Below are 22,146 nucleotides of genomic sequence, written 5' to 3' on the forward strand. Positions count from 1 at the left end.
ATTTAAGTGTTAAAGTTACTTGTGGTTATAATCGAACCGGAATTCCGCCGTCTGTTGCGTTTTGCGCGGAGATTTTGAATGGGAAATAAGTAAATTAGTATTTTATGTACACAATTAAGACTTAATGCGATGAAAAAACCTTTGCAGGAAAATAGTACTTGCATACCTTCTTCTTTATTGGCAACGTTTTTTTTTATACAACTTAGAATGGCACAAAAGCTGACAGCCCACCTGATGGAAAGTGGTAACCGTCGCCTATAGACATAATCAGTGCCATAGACATAACAGAGTATACTGTTTCGCCCATGATACCCCCCATGCGTTGCCATTCCTGAGGACTCAGGTGTTATTCCTCTGTACCCTGTAAATCCACGCCATATTCCACCCTTCAAACCGAAACACAGACGTGCAAACACAACTGCTTCACCGTAGAAACATGAATGGAACAGAGGTACCCAAGCAATCGACATTTGTACAAAGTCTCCCTCTGGATGGTTTAAACGACATGGATTGCACCACGTCGTTTAAACGCCACACAGTAAATCTTTAAGTCTCTCTTAAAATTAATAAATTTTTCAGTTAATTGGAAACCGTTGGAAAAATTAAAATGAATTCATAACTTTCTCATTTGAAGTCGATTAATTGCATCCCAGATTAGAATCTTGTCTCAAAGTTACTCCTTCCAGTTAAAAGCAAAGGCATAAAATGAGCCAAAGTGCATTTCAACTGAAGAACTACGTACGACGTTGTGAGCACTCAGAAGTGCTTTCAGATGAGAAATTTTAATGAATTCTTACCATCTTCTTCAACTATCATGGACATCCAAAATCTAGATATGTCGTTAAATGGTGACAAATGTACAATATATACATATATATATGTATATACATATACATATATATTGTACGTTTGTCAACATTAACTGTCCACTGCTGAACATAAGCCTATCCCGTAAGGGGAGTTCAGACAGTAGTTGTCAAGCTTGGCAGTAGTTAACCGCAGTTAGACTTTTAGAGAAGTTCTAGAGGACGCTGCTGCCTATCCCTCAACCATAAGTTCCCTTAGTCGCCTCTTACCGTACTCACGGGAAAGGAAGGGGTGGCCCATTCTATGCTGGGGCCACACAGCCATAATATATAATGTAACGGGAATAACGCTATTATGTAATCAACGTACATACCCATAAGAAGACTTCCGGATAAACTGGAAACAGTTTGCAGAAGCGACAAACCTTTTTTTTTATACAACAGAATGGCAAACAAGCTGACGGCCCACCTGATGGAAAGTGGTAACCGTCGCCTATAGACATGAGCAGTACCATGGACATAACAGAGTATACTGTTTCGCCTATGATACTTGCGTTGCCATTCCTGAGGACTCAGGTGTTATTCCTCTGTACTCAGTAAATTCACGCCATATGCCACCCTTCAAACCGAAACACAGCCATGCAAACATAACTGCTTCACGGTTGATACACGAATGGGACAGAAGTACCCAAGCAATCGACTTTTGTACAGTCTCCCTCTGGAAATGTGGAAAGTGCATAAAATTCTCTGATATATATATATATATATATATATATATATATATATATATATATATATATATATATATATATATATATATATATTATATATATATATATATATATATATATTATTATTATATTATATATATATATATATATATATATATATATATATATATATATATATATATATATATATATATATATATATATATATATATATATATATATATATATATATATATATATATATATATATATATATAAGACGATCGCCTAATCGAGGGCCGGACCAAGTAACCGCCGTTATGGGACTGTCAATTGCAGCTGCCCTGCGAGAAGCTCAAGACCGTGCACAATGGAATAACATCATAAGAGAGGCAACGGACACCTTTCAAGGACCTTCAGTAATGAAGAGGACGAAGAGAGAGAGAGAGATATAAGTCAATGAAGCTAGCAAAACAGGCTACTCTTCCACTGACATTGACTCTACGGTGTCATGAACCAGTGTCCGAACTTGACTTGTAAACTTCTCGAATTTCGCAGAATGACAATAAATTATTTAGAAAGTATCCCTTTGATTTAATTTTATTTTGTTTAATATTTTGTGATTTCTAAGAGAGCGAAATAGGAAATTGTCAAACTCTCTAAATTGATAAATAAAATAAGCAAATAAATCAACTATTTATTATATTTTTTTTTTTTATCCTTAAAATGTAAAGAAAAAAAAGACTTTACTAACCTTCATCATCATTTCAGGCTTTAATTGTCCACTGCTGAACACAAGCCTCCCCCTTGGGGGGTTTTATTAGTAGTTACCACGCTTGGTAAACGGATTAGCAACCGCAATTAGGTCTTAGAGATTTTTTAAGAGGTACGCTGCTGCCCAGCCCTCGTTTTCCCTTAATCGTCTGTTACGACACCCACAGGAAAGGAAAGGATGGCCTATTCTACGCTGGGACCACACGGCCAACTTTACTAATACAGCACTGAAATTAATAATCAGTACTGATTTTATAATGATCAAAGTCACTGCTTGTTGTAAAGTGAAAAATGTACATGTTATGCCATTTTGACAATGGATGACGATGAATGACAAGTTTTGGTGCCAAACGGTTAAACCTAGGCTTCGAGCAGTGATCTGATAATTTGCTGGAATATGCCTCGTTTAGAGATGACAGACGTGTCGCAAAACTTGCGTGAGCAAAACAACAGTCGGAGATTGATAACTAATATGGAAGGTTGTGGAACTTCTAGTAGAGGGAAACTTTGCACAAAAGTCGATTGCTTGGGTACCTCTGTCCCATTCGTGTTTCAACCGTGAAGCAGTTGTGTTTGCATGGCTGTGTTTCGGTTTAAACGGTGGGATATGGCGTGAATTTACTGGGTACAAAGGAATAACACCTGAGTCCTCAGGAATGGCAACGCATGGGTGGTATCATGGGCGAAACAGTATACTCTGTTATGTCCATGGTACTGCTCATGTGTGTAGGCGACGGTTACCACTTTCCGTCAGGTGGGCCGTCAGCTTGTTTGCCATTCTAAGTTGTATAAAAAAAATAGTAATAGTGGTGGTCAATCTTCGAATGTTGGCAGTCACACACGTACTAATGGTAGCGGAATTAAACAAAATAATTCTAGTTAAATAACCAGTGATATGGACTTCCATATAGTAACAGTTCAGTAAAGTAATTGACAGTTTTACGATATTTCAATGCATTATTAATCTCCAAAAATTGAAGTTTATTTCTGAGCAAAATATACTTATTTCATTAAAGATTCGAACAAAAAGACTTTTCTGTGTCTCAAAACCTAAATAACGGAACGCAAAAACACTGACTAGTATTTCAAAGGCAAAGTAATCAATGTTAATGATCGTTAGTTGGAAGCGTCTAGAACGGGCGCAGGATTAGGCGCATTCAGTGCACCCAGCCATTTGTGTGATTAAACTGTATCACAGGCGCGCATCTCAAAGGCTGGCTGCTAGAAGCATCAGTTTTCGGTGCAGTAAAGAAAATACATTTCCTGCAATATGGTGGAAGATTAAAATTAAGTCTATTTATCCGATTACCTAAAGGTGAGTACAGATACGCTTATTTATAATCTGAAAATATTAACTTGTTTGTGACTTTGTCATAATTGCTCATTTATAACTTTGTCCCTTACACTTATTAGTGACTGTCACACTCACTTGCTTTATGACTTTGTCACGCTTAACATCACAGTGATTTTTCTGACATAATCTAAATACTTAATCACTTCTCATCAGGTGAGCCGCATGCCCGATTGTCCCCTGTGTTGTAAAAAAAAATAACACAATGCACAAACAACAATTTTAAAAGTAAACTATTCATCATTCATGACGATTTTTCTTTTATGTAATATTTTTTTAATAATGTACTTATTAACTTAATAATTTATTTTCCTATTTCCACATATTTATAACTTACTATATAGCCAATAGTACAAATATATATATTTAACTGGTGTGTATATATTACAATGTATAATATATAAAGTATGGTGTTCTAATGACATATTTGTAATACTGTCGATGTATTAATATATAAATGATTCATAAAATTATTTTAAAAGAGAAGTAATCAATAATACTGATGATTAGTTGTAAGCATCTGTAATGTGCGCAGGATTAAGTGCATTCCGTGCAGTGCTTTTGTGTGATTAAACTATTTATTAAGGCTGACTACCTTCAGTTTTTGAAATAGCAAAGGAAACACATTTACTGCAACATGATGGAAAGTTAAAGTCTCTTTATCCAATTACTTAAAGGTGAGTAATGTTTTTCAAATATATGTGAGTATTTTTTGTTAGTTTTATTATATTGTATCACGTATACTTATTTACGACCTTATTATTAACTTATTTATGTCTTTGTCACATTCACATAGTTGACTTTGTAACATTCATCTTATTTATAAATATTATGTTTATTTATTTATTTAGTATTGGGAATTCTTTCCTGACGTATATTCTAAATGACTTAATGAGTCATTAAATTCTTTTTAATTTTACCTTCTATAGTGTTATAACGCTACATGATGACTAAACTTTCATTTTCGTATCTTTGTCATCTGTACTCGTAGAGTAATTTGGTTTTATTAGTTTATTCACCATCATCATCATTATCATAACCAACCTACTCCAGTTCACTGCTGGAGATAGGCCTCTCCTGATGAACATGAACAGCCTTACCTGGTAAAAACTCTTTATTCTCAATTTTTATCAGCCGCTCTATGTACGTCGACGCTCCATTACGTTTATTTACTACATTGTCTTATATATTTGTGACGTTGTCATATTTACTCATTTGTGACTTTGTCACTTTAACTCATTTGTGACAATTACATATGATTTCGAGATAAAATTTATTTGTTGTATCATATCCTTAAAATAATAATAATAATGACATATTTTCTCGAAATGTGGTACAAATAGTCTTAAATGATAACAGAGCTACACATTTCGCCTTATGTGAAGGCATGCAGATATTGTCTCAGCACATGTTAGTTACTTTTAAGTGACTTACATTTTTAAAGTTAAAAACAATAGAGAGGGCCTTCTAGTTGTCCATAATTCTTTGTCACAGCCCCCGTAGGGCAGGTAATTAACTGAGAATTTAATGAAAATTATTATTGACCCAGCTCCAACTGTTTGCAGGTGATTATGTGAATCCCGTTTAAAAATGCAAATAATACAGCGCTATTCAAAGTAATTGTGAGAATGTTTTAACTTTTCTATTACTAAATTATTTTTTATGCAACTCTAAATGGCAAACAAGCTAACGTTACATGGACATAACAGAGTATACTGTGTCACCAGTGATATCCTTCATGCGTTTCCATTCCTGAAGACTTAGGAGTAATGCCTGTGAACTCTATAATTTCATTATACTACTAGCCTTTAAACCGGAACACAACCATACTAACACAACTGCTCCACAGCAGAAATACGAATGTGACAGACGTACCTGATGAAAACTACGATAATTGCGATGCAAATGCGGCTAAACTATTATATATTTATAAGGACGACGAGATAAATAAAATACATATTATGTTTTCGACACCCATTTTACTAAATTTGAATAGAATCGACAGAATGCATTACATTTTTAATAGTAAAAAAAAAGTATAAGTGGCCAGTACGTGCAATAATAAAAAGAGTTCATTCTTACATATTAAATTTTTTTTTGCAACACAGGTGGCAAACGAGCATGCGGCTCACCTGATGGTAAGTGACTACCGCCGCCCATGATCACCCACAACACCAGCGGCATTGCAGGTGTGCTGCCGGCCTTTTAAAAAGGAATATACTCTTTTCTTGAAGGTTATGTTGTCGTATCGGTTCGGAAATACTGCTGCTGGAAGTTGATTCCAAAGAATGGAAATGTGCGTGGAAGAAAGTGCCTTGAAAAACGCACGGTGGAAGACCGCCACTCGTCCAGATGATTAGGATGAAACTTTAGTTTGTGGCGGGTTGTACGGTGGTGAAAATCAGCAGCAGGTATCAATCCGAACAATTCCTCAGAACACTCCCCATGATAAATTCGGTAGAAGATGCACAGAGATGCAACATCTCTGCGCAGTTTCAGTGGGTCAAGTCGGACAGTAAGGCGTTGACTATCGATAATTCGAGCCGCCCGACTTTGAATGCGATCTAACGGAAGGAGTTGGTACTGTGGCGCTCCTGCCCACAGGTGAGAACAGTATTCCATATGCGGCCTGACTTGGGCTTTATATAATTTCAGGCGGTGTTCTGGCATGAAATATCGTCTCACCCTATTGAGCACTCCTAACTTTTTGGAAGCTATCTTAGCCTTCGCCTCCAGATGACCGCAAAACTGGACGTCGCAAGATATATCAACGCCCAGAATTCCTAGACTCGACTTTTTATCAAGGGAAGTGCCCTGAAAGTGAGGAGATACGACAAACGGCGTCTTTTTTGCGGTAAACGCGCAGACTTGTGTCTTTTTGGGGTTAAATTGGACAAGATTTTGTTCACCCCAGATCGAAACTTGATGGAGTGAAGTTTCGATTTCAGACACAAGTCTATTCCGGCACTCATCGGTATGTGCCCGCGAGATCTTTGCATGACCGGTATATTATGTATCTCCTGTACTGTCGTCTGCATAGCAATGAATATTACTTATCTGTAAATTGAATCTGCGACAGTACCCAAGCAGAGGACTTCTGCACAAAGTTCCTATATTATTAGTTAGTATTCCTCTAGTATAAATTATACATGTTCACTGTCTTTAAATTTTATATTTTTACCATTCAATTTGTTTATACAAAAAACATTCAATACGTCAAAACGCTCATTATAATGCCATTCATAATGTGAAACATTCAATTCAAATATAAATCCGAATCGATTCATACAAAAAATGTTCAACACGTCATAAGTTCGATTTTGCAAAATACATTATATGAAATACAATAATTTGAATAGAACAAAATACATTGATGTATAGGTACAAATTTTTTTTTTTTGTTTTATTTTTATACCACGAAGTTGACGGTCATTGTAACCTATGAACGCCTGCAACATTAGGGGAGTCGCGGTACCGACCCTGAAAAACCTTAATACAGCCTTTTCAAAGAAGCTCCAACTTACTAGTACTTCATAATAGCAGCCGTTTAATTGTTCAGTGCTGAACATAGGCCTCCCTCTATTGGGGAGTTTTGCCGGTAGTTGTCACACTTGGCAGGCGGGTTAGCACCATGGCGTTTTAAAAGGGGCGCTGCTGTCTATTCCTTGTCTATTAAGTTCCCTTAGTCGCCTCTTAAAACACCCACGGGAAAGGAAGGGATGGCCTATTCTATGCTGCGACCATACGCCAATACTGTAGTACTTACCGGACTATAATTTTAATATTATAATAAAACATATTTGAATTTATTTATTGACAAACTCCCTTATACATTAAAACATTTCGTAAATTCTCTGAAAAAAATTAAATATTTTTCTCCAACATGCTTGGAAATTTGAGCATTATTTAGACAATCTTCTTCGAGATAAATCAAAATTGCCGTACACGCGGGCAGCGGGCGGCAAAAGTTGTATGAAAACCCATATCTGTCGTGTTCTGCGGCCAAATAAATTACTATGTAAACTCATATCTGCCCTGTAATTTAAAAATGGAATGACCTTTTACTTCGAAACATGTCTACCAAGGAGATAACTAATAAAAGGTTTTATTTAAATTTTGAACTAGCTTGCAAATACAAAGCTGTTTATTGAAAAAAAAATAAAGGAACATTATGGCGCGTGAAAAATTATTATTGTACCTTATTCGTCATTAAACTTAAAAAGTAATATTGTGTTTTTGATTTCCGCGCATTGTTTGAGAAAAATACTATACAAGCCTTGGCCACAACTAGGCATTGATGGACTCACGTATGTGTGCCTCGGCTACGCCTCGGCCCACATTTAGCCAATATTTTAGTGTTAATAATGACACACATACTGATGGTAGCGGAATTAAATATAATAATTCTAATCAACTAACTAGTTCTCTGAACTTTTTTCTACATTACATATAAGTGCTCTGCATCTAAAAGTTCTCTCATTTCTGGATCTACATGTAAGTCGAATTCATTAAGCTCCTTTGAACTTATTTAGAGTAAAAAAATATATTTTAAATTAGTATTTTTAATGAATGAACTGTGTAAAAGATGATATGGCCAGAATGGGAGTACATGAAGAAATTACTGCGAATAGAGAAGAATGAAAGAGAAAAAACATATTACGCCAAACCCATGTAATTAGATTAAGGGTAGAAATATAATAATGATTTAAAGTTAGACAAGTTTAAAAATTTGTTCACTTCATTGGCCAATAAATATTTGCTAAATCAGATTGAACAAACCCTTACATAGGTGCGTTTAAATTAAGGTTTCAATAAATAAATACACCCTTGAACTGTACCAGATGAGATTTATTATTATTCTTCAATATACTCTTGACCTTATATAGACAGGTTAGAAATCTTAATATCGCGTTGTAGGTAACAAATACTAAAATAAGAACTCCATCTAGTGGTCAACGTGAGGAGTATTTCTGTTGTTTCCATGGTTACAGCATTTAACTTAATACGGATTACAGATATTTCATATAAAACGTATTAAAGTTGGCCAAAATCATAAATATTAGATGGTCAGAAGATGTGAAATTGAATTTTTGAACATTGTAGTGTGTATAACGGAGCCCCCTATCGCGGTTCGAGTGGAAACTAAAGAAAAACTTAATAACAGACTGAAATGAAAACCGCTCTGCACTTGTGTACCAGTAAGACTGGGATTTATACAGAGTTGTCTTATACCCCATGTTAATTATATAAAATACTAACGTTCTAGCTCAGTTTCGCACGGATAGATAGAATTTTCCAAAATAATATTTCTATAAGTGAAAAAATTTTAAAATCGGTTTTTTATTAATTTTATTTAAATATTTTTAGAGTTTTATTTTTTAATTTTATCGATTACAAACAAACAATCATATCTTTCCTATTTATAACATTAGTAAAAATTGTTGAAATTTGATTTATTTACTATAAAACCTATAGTCTTTCATGTATTATCATATTGGCCGTTATTTATCCACTGCTGGAAATCGGCTCTCTCTAGCAGACAGGTTAATAATCGCAGTTAGGCTTTGGTGATGTTTTAAGGGAGACGCTGCCGCCCATCCCTAGAACATTAAGTTCCCTTAGTCTTACGATACCCACGGGAAAGGAAAGGGTGGCCCATTCTATTTCGGAATCATACAGTACTTTATATATATATATATATATATATATATATATATATATATATATATATATATATATATATATATATATATATATATATATATATATATATACATACATACATACATACATACATATATATATTATAGTAGTTAGTCACTCCATCAGATGGTCAGCAGATAACGTGGTCCAAATATGACGGTCGCCGTCACAGAAATTCATACTGTATTGCTGATCATCTTGGCAGCCTGCAAATTTATTTTCAATGAACTTCAAAAAAAGAAGTCCACAATTCAAATGTATTTTTTTTTTCTTTTTTTATGTTTGTTACCTCATAACTCCGTCAGTTATAAACCGATTTGGAAAAGGATAAACATTTAGACTGTTTTTATAACAACTAAGCAATTCTATTTAAATAAAGACTCTTTCTGTTTTATTCTATTTGAACAAAAATAATATAATTTCGTATTATCATCTCCTAGTGATGTAAATGTAATATATAATACGGTAAAATTACATTAAAAGTTTGAGGCGAACTTTTTTTTTTTTATTAACAGTCCAGCCAGCCGAAGCCACAAATCCAGCATTCTCGATAATCGAACAAACTCGAAAGAAAGGACCGATTATTGGACCAATTTTAATAAAACTTTTCCTCAACTTCATAGATATATAGTTGGAGATGTTTGCGCGAACTCTCAACTGCTAAAGTTATATTGAAAATTCAATTTGCTCTGTTATTTAAAATGGACTATTTAGTCGAGACTCTCTGTAGGGAGGCCTCGATTTTTATAAATATGTATATAAAACAAAGAATAAACTTAAAATGGAACTTAAAAACTGTGACTTTGTGGATTATTGTAATATCTTGTAGCATACGTTACTAACTATTTTAAACTGGGGGGAAAGGGATTGTTAGTAATGGAGACTGAGAATCCCATTGCTAGCAATATACCCAACCAGGTCGACCTCTTCGCGGCTCTCCCTGGAAACTATCATGGTTAATTCCTGATGAATTCATCATGATGGGCTATCTGGCCTGTTTTCATTCTCATCTATGACCCTTCACTGGTGCTCCGCCAGCGTATTCCGTTAGCGCAGGCGGGGTTACCATACCATTTTCACCCATCAAAAAAAAACTATTTTAAACTAGTTTTAACTATTGCCTGATAATTCGTATTCGTGATATTCGGGAATAGAGAATACCAATAAAATAGTATAGTATAACATATTATATTAGTCTATTCGCCTTTATATATGTGTATATATGTAATTAGGTTAAATTTAATAATCATATTTATGTAAAGGGAACACGTGGCGCCATCTGTTACCGCTTTGAGAATAACTCTGCGCACGCCATTTTGTATTTCGCTCTCTGATTTCCTCTGTCACTTGCGTCGCATGTCTAGAATATGTATTAGAATAAAATATAAGAAATATTAAAAGTTCTCGTCTATTTTTCCATCCAACCATCTCAACAATATGTATATTCATATGTATTTATTTACTTCTATTTATATATGTATAATGGTTGTTTGGAAGGGCGAAGGGACTGTTAAGTCTACTTCTCATGTTATTCCCCATGATGTTAGTCCCCACTGCCATCAATATATCCTATCAGGTCGACCTCCACGCGGTTCCCCCTGGAAATTATCGTGACTAATTTATTAATTTGGCACGATAGGCTAACTGACCTACTTCTCAACTATCATCCCTCACTGGTGCCCCGCCGGTGTATACCGTTGGCGCGGGTGGGGTTACCATTCCATTATCATCCATTAAAAAAAATGGTTGTTTGAAAGAGATTTCTTAGCAATAAGACCGCCTTTTCTACTATACTTATTGAAAACTCTTTAACAAGTCCTGTAATATTGTTGCAATAAAGTGTTAAATAAATAAATAAATAAAATAAATATATTACAAAAAATTCTTTTATTATTATTATTATATACAAGTATATTATTATTTATACTGCATTTAATTTTATTTTCAGTCACATTTTCCCTCTTTTTTTATTTTATTATTTTTCTGCTACTGGTCAAATAATAAAAGATGCAGCTCGGCGCAGCTTTAATTATTCCTTCCCATTCTAACGTTGCCTGCAAGACATCCCTATTTAGCGATAAGGCCGCCCATTGTTGCCTCTTTATCTCAACTTTGTAATTATTTTTTGCAATTAAGTTAATCATTATTTTTTGTGTATATATTAATCTGTATCATTATTTCATTGTTCCAATAAAGAGTTTTCATTAATTCATTCACATTTCTAGATGGCATTACGTATCAGGATATACGTAAATCATACTCCAGTTTATAAGTTAGTTACTTTTTTTTATTTTATTTTTTTTATACAACTTAGAATGGCAAACAAGCTGACGGCCTACCTGATGGAAAGTGGTAACCGTCGCCTATAGACATGAACAGTAGCATGGACATAACAGAGTATACTGTTTCGCCCATGATACCCCCATGCGTTGCCATTCCTGAGGACTCAGGCGTTATTCCTCTGTACTTAGGGAACGTAAAAATATTTCAACAAAATCATTATAACAATGACAAAATTTATAAGATCAATCTGACAATATATCCTTGCAGATGAAAAAGAAGAGGGTTCTAAATTCGATTATACTTTTTTTCTGTTGTTATTTTTTTTTAAATCTATCTTTTATAAATAGATTTGGAAAATTCTTAATTATCTACATAAATTAATATACACTCTGATTGATCCTATATATATATATATATATATATATATATATATATATATATATATATATATATATATATTATGCATATGGAAAATACACTTACTATATCTTTCTGTATCCATTTTTATATATCTATTTATTTATTTATTTATATGCTTTTGTACATTGCCTTGTAATCTAGTTAAGAGTGACCACAGACGCAGCCACAATTTGTATATATTTTTATATTATTAAAATATATAGACATAGTAAACTGCAAAGCTAACTAACTAAGTTTATAAACTAATTTTAAGATTTTACCTAAGTTCGATTTCAGAAGAACTCATCATCAGAAGGAATCATCGTCTCTGAAGACTTCTGCTGTAATCAAACTATCTATTTTCCTTTAGATAATTTTAACCGACTTCAAAAAGAACGAGGGAGGCCCTTCATTCGGTTGTAATTTTTTTTTTTCATTATTTACCTCATAACTCAGTCAGTTGTAAACCTATTTTGAGAATTCCTCTTTTATCTGAAAAAATATACTAACAGAGTGGTCCCATAGAAATTTTATCGCGTTCAATTTAGCAATTCCTTCTCCAGTCTTTAAAATCAAAATAACCGTTTTGCTACAAATGAAGTGGGCTGTTTTTGTAGAAAACTAATTATGTTTGCAAGGTTTAGAACATCTCGACTCCACCATGATTATTATACCATTATTTATTTATTTTTTATTGCATTTCATAATATAATTTGTAGATAACATTTCAATTATGAACCCTGTTGTGCACAGCAAGTAGGAGAGAGGAGGACAACACTTTTTTCACTTTAGAAATAGTCTAAGGATCTGTTACAACATTATCCAGTCATTGAAATTGTATCACTACAGCTACGTATTTTCTTACTATTATTATTATTCATTATTTAAGTATTGGTGTGTATCTATTCATATCGTAATTGTTATTAGTATTATATAGTTATTTAATATATTCTGTAGTTTATAATTATTTATATTGTAAAATTATTTAATAAATAGTTTGATAATAAAATTTCAGCAATGTCAGTTTTAGCTATGTCTTAAATCATTATCAATTCATAATTAGTTATTTATTTATAAATTACAAGATAAATTCTGCTTGTCATTCAAGTGTTCGTCAATAGTATAATAGCATCTAGTAATTAATAACTTTTTAAGATTTTTTTACAAAAATATTGTAATTTTTTTCATTTATTAATAATATTATTCTCTACAAGTAAGCTAGTAACAAAACCAGTCAGATTATTACGTAACAATTTTATAAAAATTTTAACATCAATTTTTAATTAACCGGACGAGAACAATGTATACATAATTAAGAGCGGTCCACCGGGATTATACGGTCGTAATGTTGAAAAATACAGTATCAAGCAAAACCTCTAGGCATTAAGAGAGGGAGCTTCGAGGAAACAGAGCGTGAAAGCATTCTGTCCTGACCCAGAAACGTTCAATATTCCAGTAATATTATTTTGATAAGAATCATTCAATTACACTTTACAATTCAATATTCCTCACCTTTCATTTCTTTAAGGATTTTGAAGGATTTCCCCTGAATTAGGTTTGAGTGAACGTAGTCATTCAGATTCTTTCCATAATTCTTTGGCTGCGGAGCGAGTTACGGGCTGAAACGGTGGCGATTTAAAATTTTAACCGACTTTAGAAAAGGTGAGGATTCTCGATGCCTCGAAATCTTATTTTTTTTATTTTACCAAGACCGGACTGGACCGATTTAGATTTTGTTTGCCTAAAGGAATACACTTTTACTTTGGTCTCATAGAGAATTTGTTAAAATCGGTTTAGTAGTATAGTTTTTAAATTATCATAAATTGAATTTATATATATATAAACTATGTAACCTGCCACTATCCACTGTCAACTGTTAAACATTGGCCTCCCAATAAAGGAGGCTTTGGCAATAGTTGCCACGATTGACAGGCGAGTTGACAACCGCAGTTAGCCTTTGGTGATGTTTTAAAACGGACGCTCCTATCCATCCCTCAACTATTAAATCCTCTTAGTTCCCTCTTACGACAACCAGGAAAAGGGGTGGCCCCTTCAATGCATGGACCAGGGGGGAAGGGATTGTTAATAATGGGGATGTTAGTCCCCGTTGCTATCAATATACCCTATCAGGTCGACTTCCACGCAGTTCCCCCTGGAAATTATCGTGACTAATTTATCGTTGAATTCGTCACGATGGGCTAACTGACCTGCGTTTTCATCCTCACCTATCACCTCTCACTGGTACCCCGCCAGTGTTTACCAATAGCGCAGGTGGGATTACCATGCCATTTTCACCCATTAAAAAAAATGCAAGGACCACACGACCGGGACCAAATTTTTATTTATTTATTTATTTTAATAATTTTGAATATTCACTTTTAATATTGGCATCAGGTTAAATCAAAAATGACAAGCCAATCAGATGGACTTATCCCTTGAAGTGATTTCTTGCAGTTATTCTTGAGAACTAGAATAGATTTTTATTTATTTATTTATTTTTTGGAAAACGTACAGCTGAATTACAGTCAATACATAATCAAATTTATATCTATGTTAAGCCATGAATCGTTTTCACATATGCAAAATATATACATACATATACATACATACATATACACACATATACATATATATATATATATATATATATATATATATATATATATATATATATATATATATATATATATATATATATATATATATATATATATATATATACACTATATATATATACACACATCTATAATAACTAAAAAGTTATAAATTTTATAAATTTATGTTGCTATACCATAGTAGTATCACTTGGACCATGAGAAAAATTGTGAAAATCGTATAATCTTCATCCCTTTACGAGCTGGTTGGGTAACTGTTGATTGAAATCCTTATTGGCACCCATTTATACCATCGGAAGTGTGCATTTAAAATTTTAATAAGTATAACATACGATACGTGTACGCTATTTTTGTTCTACTTTTTAAACAACTAAAAAAGAAGAAGGTGTTCGATTTGAGTGCATTTTTTTATGTATATGTTACTATTTAAAGCCAGTATATAGATAAATCTAAGGTTTAACTAATAAATCTTAGGATTTCCCAACACGAGTTGTTACATGTAATAATTTTATAACAGAAAAAAAAGAAAATTTTTCTAACTTTAGCTAAACCTTTCTAACCACGAGTGATGGAGTTATATACTTGATCACACAAGCGAAGTTGCGGGTAAAAGCTAGTATTTAATCATGTAACTGGTAGATAACACCATATTATATTAAATTGGGGGGTATCATGAGCGAAACAGTATACTCTGTTATGTCCATGGTACTGCTCATGTCTATAGGCGACGGTTTCCACTTTCCGTCAGGTGGGCCGTCAGCTTGTTTGCCATTCTAAGTTGTATATAAAAAAAAAGACATCAACAGTGTAAACACAGATATTAATTTTAATTAATATGAAAAGCTTACATTTTGCATTTACACCAATTGCAGATGTATCGGAGAGTATGTAAATATAACATGTGGTCCCTATTCGTGATGGTTACCGTTCAATATTTTCAAAATATAAAAATGTTGAATGGCACACAAGAGAATATTGTGTATATTCTCTTGAGACATAGATGGACCATTCAACATTTTTATATTTTGAAAATATTGAACGGTAACCATCACGAATAGGGACCACATGTTATATTTACATACTCTCCGATACATCAAACCTTGTATATGGTAAACTATAATATCATATGATTTTGTTATTCATTAGATCCTAACCAAACAACTGTAGTTGAAGAACTAAAATAAAGTACTTGAAAATAACAATTTATCGAAAATAACAATCATCCTTCTATGATTTTAATGTTACAGAAATAAATTGCTGAAACAATTTGTACGATAATCTATTTTTTTTTATACAACTTAGAATGGCAAACAAGCTGACCGCCCACCTGATGGTAAGTGGTAACCGTCGCCTATAGACATGAGCAGTACCATGGACATAACAGAGTATACTGTTTCGCCCATGATACCCCCCATGCGTTGCCATTCCTGAGGACTCAGGTGTTATTCCTCTGTACCCAGTAAATCCACGCCATATCCCACCCTTCAAACAGAAACACAGCCATGCAAACACAACTGCTTCACGGTTGAAACACGAATGAGACAGAGGTACCCAAGCAATCGACTTTTGTACAAAGTCTCCCTCTAATAAATGATCTGATACTTAGTAACTCTAATTACCATAATATACAAATAAATTATATTAGAGTTACTTATTATTAGTGTATCATGGGCGAAACAGTACACTCTGTTATGTCCATGGTACTGCTCATGTCTATAGACGACGGTTACCACTTTCCATCAGGTGGGCCGTCAGCTTGTTTGCCATTCTAAGTTGTATAAAAAAAAATATGATAATTATTCTACTTGTTCTCTTTAGGCTTGGCTTGCACTTTATACATTTATATTATACTACGATTTTGAAATTGATAATACTGCTTAACTTGCTAATTTTTGGATTTCCAATTTTAAGGTGGTAAGCGGAAAATTTCGAATTACAAAAGGTGAGCCGTTATTCGGGGCGAATTAACTTCATCAACGATACGCTAATATTGATTCTCAATCAATCAACGAATACAGTCCCCAGCCGTTCCGCGTCTCGGCCGATTTCGCTACATTTTATTTTGTCTCCCTTCTCATACCTGACGTGAATATACGAGTATTGTCTTTTGGAATTTTTAATAAGCCGAAATTGAGATATCTCGTTTGCGACAATTTTACATATTCTGTCACAAAATAATTGCGTGGAATTAGAATTTACATTTTTTTTTTTATATATTAAACAACGCCATCTAGTGGCACTGAGCAGACTTAATATCGATATCAATCAACTGAGATTTACAATTTTCAAAGACGATAAACAATTTGAGTTAATATGGATTTATGTATATAATATATCGTAAATTAACACAACGCACTGCCACTTGATATAAAGTCTACTCTAAGCAAGCTAGCTTTTAAACATAAATTGCGCACCTATTTCTTAGAAAAATCACTTTCCCTCTAAAATTAATCTTGCTGGTTACTGTGTTTGAGGCATAGATTACCATTTGCTCTTCTATTAGAGTTAATTATTTAACAGTTTTATGTAGTAATATTTTATGTATTTATTTATGTATGTATTTATTATATGTATACATTAATTTATTTAATATATTATGTGTATGTTTGAATTAGTTTATTTATATGTTTATATTATATGAGTATGTCAAGTATTGCTTTATATTTCCTCTATTCAATAATGCACCGCCTACTTGTTTCTAGGTTTGTCCAACGGTTGACTGGTAGAGAACACCGTCCGGTATTAAGTCTGCCAAATGTATATATATAGTTTTACTGTACATTAAAGTTTAAATAAATAAATAAGGTGTTTTATAAATGAGCTTTTGGAAATGGAATAAAAAGTAGCCTGTATTCTTGTCCATCCCATCTACTACATATATATATAATATTTCACTGTGATTGATAAAGACGTTAAAGTAAAAGAAATATAAAACAAACACATTTTCACATTTATAAAATTAGTAAGAATACGCAGGTAATTTATATTTAATTTAAAGAAATATATAACGCTATGGCCGTGCGGTCCCGGCATAGAATGAGCCACCCCTTCCTTTCCCGTGGGTGTCGCAAGAGCCGACTAAGGGAATTTAATGTTTGAGGGATAGACAGTAACGTTCCTTTTAAAATATCACCAAAGCCTAAGAACGGTTGCCAACCCGCCCGCCAAGTAACCCCCCTCCTTATGGGGGAGGTCCACGTCCAATAGTAGACCATTAACGACTGATATGGCATGGTATGTAATACTAAATCAAATCAACTTTTTGTGCGTAATTGGGTAAATCCAATATTTCTCAAACTTTCATTCTTTCATTTTTCTATTATTATTGGGATTATCTGATAATACTGTCAATAATAAAATACAAAAACTGTCCATTAAATTTTAGGTGACAAGGGAAAACGAAATTGGCGTTAAAAGGGAACACAATTAGGGATTCGACGGAACCCTTGTGTCGGTTGTTTGCATTCCTCTTCGAATCTTCAACAGATCAAATTATTAGGCACGGAAATTATTGCTACCTTTATTTCGTTATCATTTTATGAAATTATTTTTTCATTTTCACAGTTATAACACCTGTGATAAATGGTAGTTGTGATTTTCGCTCAGTGACCTAATATCACAATTACTACAATTTGCTTATTTAAAGTGAAACATATGGTTTTTGATTTAAATCATAATTTCACATTAAATAATTTCAACGTGAAATTATATATTTATTAATGTTGCTATCTGCTTATATTCAGCAGTGGACAGTTAACGACTGAAATAATAATAAAATGGGTATTGTGGCTATTGAGTATTGAGTTCTATTTATATGTATTAACAACGTTCCAAACCCAGTGTACTCTATACGCTTGATTTTTACAGCTAATTAAGCTAGTCGTCTGCTGAGATTTCATTACACTGTTACTCGAACACAGCCGATGACCAATAAATCCGAACACAGAGACTATCAGCAGTTTCAGTGCATGATACTATTTTGTAGCAAACTATTTTTTTTTTATACAACTTAGAATGGCAAATAAGCTGACGGCCCACCTGATGGAAAATAGTAACCGTCGCCTATAGACATGAGCAGTACCACGGACATAACAGAGTATACCGCTTCGCTCATGATACCCCCATGCGTTGCCATTCCTGAGGACTCAGGTGTTATTCCTCTGTACCCAGTAAATTCACGCCATATCCCACCCTTCAAAGCTATCTATATGAAGCCACGGAGCAGGTGTGAATTATGATTTTGCATATCACATGCTATTTCACTTGCTACTTGTGAAAATACTCCATATCTTACAAATTTATTAACATCTAACGAGCTTTGAATTTCACTCATCCGATATCGAACGATAAAAACCGTACTTTTAACAGTCTACAATAAATAATGATTTTGTCGATTTGTTTTAAGATTATTGTACATCATTATAAAAAATAAATTTGGTACATAAAAGAAATCACAGTATGTACCTACACAGAGTGAGTTATCGCATATAAAGAGTAGATGTCTTCCAATCAAATTTGTGACTTATATACATATATTTTTTTTTTTATTTTTACAATGATTTAGTACATATATATATATATATATATATATATATATATATATATATATATATATATATATATATATATCATATTTGTTAGTATGAATGGACCCCTATTTAGGTGAAGGCCTTCCTTCAAAGATTTCCATATGTGACTGCTCTGTGCTGTCTGCATCCAATGTGATTAAATAAGTAGGTAACTTAATTAAAAATACGCTACCAATGGTGTCGAATAAAACAACATTCGTAGGAATGACGGGGTAATTTAGAATAGTCTCATAAGGCCGGTCGTCAAATGCAAAGAATCTTAATAGCAACATGTATTTTGTTAACAACGCCATCTAGTATCAAAATTCAGGACTAAAATTTCTTTATAAAAGTACATTTCTTAAACGCTAATCCTACTATTTTTATGTCATCTTCCCAACATGTATATGGCCTACTTATGCGTTTTTTTTTTCAAGAAAATTTATTAAATACCTTTTGTTTTTCAGAAAACAGACTTTCTTTTGTTTAGGTATAAAAATTAAAATACGCTTTTGTAGTGAGATGTATTGAACATGTTAGATATTTATTTTAAATTATATTAATTTTCTTAAACGTCTTGTGTTAAAATGTGTACCTATATTTATTAATAAAAATCAGACTAACTACTTTAAATATAATATAACGTTAAAATTGTTATTATACCAAATTTGGCAATAAATTATTCTTGTAATGTATATAGAACACTAATTTGTATTTTAATTGATTTTATAATTATTTATTATCATGATACTTGAATAAAAAGTAATGAAATTGTAAGAACACGTGGTCTCACTGACTTGTTCATTCGAATTCGGCCCTGTAGATATAAAAGATTGTTATTTAGGCGGGGGACACTTCTTGTCCAACCGTTGAACAGAGCGGAGCTCCCTGACGTATCAAGAGTGAACAAGTATAGTAAACCCACGTGGTCATTATATAAAATATATCACAATTATTGTTGATGGAAGTCCTAAAGAAGCTATAGTTAAATAAGAGTGAATGGATTAACAGAAGTTGGGTATTTATGTTATATTATTTGTTATATATCAAATATAAAGTAAAATAAGTAAATATATGATTTAATAGTATGATATCTAAATTAAATGAACTAAGTGAACTTGTGCTTTATTTCTATTTATTACTAAGAGGCTTACAACATTTATATTGCTAAAGAATATATATCATACTAGCTGGCACCGGCAAACGTTGTTTTACCATATACATTATTTCGAGAACTTTATATGAAAATTTATCCTACTACAATTATTACATTCGATTGCCATCTTGCAACCCTATTGCAGCATATAAAAAACAGGGGTTGATCGTAAAAGCGTGAAAATTCGATTTTGTATGTATTTTTCAATGCTAAATCACAATAAAATAAAAACAAAAAAATTAATGAAAAAAAAAAAAAAGATTCATAGGTAGGTCACGCTTATTATTGAGGGGTATGAAAAATAGATGTTGGCCGATTCTCAGATCTACCCAATACGCACACAAAATTTTATAAAAATCGGTAAAGCCGTTTAGGAGGAGTTTGGTAACAAACACCTCGACACGAGAATTTTATATATTAGATATACATATAAAGTTAGGATTACGTAATTTAATTACCATATAAATCTATTACCCTACAGTTATTTATCCAATTTTGATAAACGCTTGTCTATCACGGGTGTAACTTTTTGTGCTAAGATGAAAATCTTATAATCTCTCTAGATATAGTTATTAAACTCTAGTACAATCGGTTCTCTATCAGAATTATATGTTTGTAATCTTTCACGTGCCAATGTATTTATATTATATATGTTACAGGCAATGTATATAATTCAGGTATTTCACAAAATATCTAGCCAATATATATATATATATATATATATATATATATATATATATATAGAACATTTACAAAGGTTTAGGCAATGTTTAAAAATTGATTTATTTACTAAGACATTCTACACAATATCGAGTAAGCAGCTTATAATAGTGAAAGACGAGATCAAGGGAGAGATACCGTTGATTATCAACGATATGAAGAATTGTTAGAAAATAAACAGACAACAATCTGTCCCATTCGTATTTCTACCGTGAAGCAGTTGTTTGCATGGCTGTGTTTCGGTTTGAAGGGTGGAATATGATACCAGGGTACCACTCCATTGTCACTAGCTAGATTGTTAAGAATGCGGACCACAAATCCCATTGCTAGCAAAATACCCTGTCAGGTCGACCTCCAAGTGGTCCCCCCTGGAAACCATCGTGCTGAATCCCAGGTGTATGCATCATGATGGGCTAACTGACCTACCTTTTCATTTTCACCTGTACCTAACAAAGGACGGGATAAGAGAATGAAATGGTAAGATAATCATTACCGCTTACCATCAAGTGGGTCGTATGCTTGCTAAAGTAGTGAAAAGCATTACAGGTTTGTAATTAGGTATAAGTCCTGGACATCGTATCAATTTTAATATATTACCTAGGTATTTTACAGAATATCTGAATTATCCAAACTGCTAGCAACATATATACATTGGCACGTGAAAGATCAGACTCGGGCTTGTTTCCATAGCTTCTCGTTGCCTTATTTATTACTCGTATCCGCATTTTCGTCTACGTAACCGGGATAAGATAAGATAAAGATATATTTATATAACAAAGTATGTTTGAATAAGTACAGAATTTATCATTGATCCCTACACTAGGCTGAGCCTGTCCTGTAGGAAACAGGATTCGTATTACCATATACATGCATATAGATATTAAATATAGGCTTTTTTTTATTTGTGCATGCTGTAGGACATATATGAGTAAGTATTATGTATGTGCGTGAGTGCGTGCGTGCGTGCGTGCATGCCTGCGGTCATGCATGCGTGCCTGCATGTGCGCGTGTGTGTGCGTGTATGGGTGTGTGTGTGCAAGTGTGTGTGCGCGCGTGTGTGC

This window comes from Galleria mellonella, unplaced genomic scaffold (assembly GCF_026898425.1).
Source record: "Galleria mellonella isolate WM207_F2 unplaced genomic scaffold, CSIRO_AGI_GalMel_v1 utg184, whole genome shotgun sequence".
Lineage (NCBI taxonomy): Eukaryota > Metazoa > Arthropoda > Insecta > Lepidoptera > Pyralidae > Galleria > Galleria mellonella.